General features: G+C 37.4%; 1 protein-coding gene across 1 annotated transcript in view; it reads left to right on the forward strand.

Annotated features, from left to right (window-relative positions):
* Positions 1–213: 213 nt before the first annotated feature.
* The window catches only part of LOC101851749 (xanthine dehydrogenase/oxidase), a gene marked incomplete in the record, with an annotated part of 65,546 nt that continues 64,118 nt past the window's right edge, over positions 214–1,641 (forward strand). Inside the window, 1 exon segment of the mRNA XM_035970871.1 lies at positions 214–412.

The raw sequence follows: 1,641 nt of genomic DNA on the forward strand, positions 1-1,641 counted from the left end.
AGGTGGTGAGGGGGGGAGGGGGGAGGGGAAATGGGTGAGGGGGAATAGAGGAGGAGAGATACAGCTCAATAATATCATAAAACATTCTACACTCCCCGCAACAACTATAAAGAAGATGAAGACAATGACGCAGACACGCGTATTGAAAATAGGAGGTTTGACGCTTTACAAAGCTTTGCAACTCTGAAGCTTCGGTGACATTTGACGTAATACAGGACACTATTTTTGTGTCAATCAGTCAATATTCCTGCGCATGTACAAACCCTCTGCGAAGCATAACACATCGACCCCACATCTCTTCTACGCTCCAGCTTCAAACAGATGTTGACATTTTCTACCTGTCTCTGAATTACCTTGCTTGGATCGCTGAATGAGTAGGTTTTTTAAACGCCTTTGGGCTCATGACAGAAAGGTAGGTTGCATTAAAATGGACTGTTGCTTATGGACTACAGTACGACAGTGTTATGGCTTTACGTCACTAGGGGTGAACTGTCCGTATAATTGGTAGATATTTTGCTCTAAACTGTGTATGGATTATTCTTCTCAATGAAAGTATACTTAAATAAAGGGACACTTTGGACAAAATAGTCCTGAGGCGACGATTAGTCACTTTATAGTGTATTGCTCAATGTAATATAAATATCGAAAGTATGTCAAAATTAATTATTGCACTTATTGAATTAACCCTAACAAGAATTTCATTGATTTTTATTCCACAACCAATGCAAAGCTAATGGATGTGGAATAAAAATCAAATAAATTCTTGCGATGGTTAATTCAATAAGTGCAATAATTAATTTATATCAATAGAGTGATCATTGAATGTGCCTTCATTTGGAACAATATGCATATCATGGATATTGACTGGTTGGTTTCTTTAGACAGAGTTTACATATTCAACTGAAAGCATAATATTATTATTTGTCATACTTTCGATATTTATATTGCATTGAGCAATACACTATAATGTGACATGTCGTCGCCTCTGAACTATTTTGTCCAAAGGGCCTCTTTATTTAAGTATACCTTGCTCAAAATTGTTCTGAGGCAACGTAACATTGCCCGAGAAGTCTCCATTTGGCTCATAGACACTACAGTACTATCTAAGACGCATACATTTATTTTTTCTCCGGTTACATCATTTGTAGCTTGCTAGTGAATTATTGATGATTTTGCTTCTAGTATTGAAAGAAGACGCATTTTTCTATTTCTATGGACTGCGCTTTTTGGGGGTTTTTTTTGGGTGCTTTTCACAAGCTGCGACGATCAAAGAAGTGACTCGGGATTCGTGAGGAATATTGACTTGTCTTTGGGAGACCGTCAGATGCACATGAACTCGTGTTTTAGGTCTAATGATTTATAGAAGTAGGGCAACAAACACCAGCAATGTCATCACTTAGAGGCGGCCTCCATGTGATACTTCGTTGCACCCTTTTTAAATCTTTAAAAAATTGATTGTTTTCTTTTGTAATGTACAGAGCAAATGTATTCTGTTGAACCATTTAAAATGAATATGAGACACATTCCTTTTGGCTGCCCAATATTGTGTTCAAATTTGAAACACAAGGCGCCATTGTGGAGGAAAATGTTTACAAAAAAAGGTCGTAAAGTTAAAAAACAACAACCTGTATGTGGCTGGGA

The sequence above is a fragment of the Aplysia californica genome, unplaced genomic scaffold (genome assembly GCF_000002075.1).
Source record: "Aplysia californica isolate F4 #8 unplaced genomic scaffold, AplCal3.0 scaffold00331, whole genome shotgun sequence".
Taxonomy (NCBI): Eukaryota; Metazoa; Mollusca; class Gastropoda; order Aplysiida; family Aplysiidae; genus Aplysia; species Aplysia californica.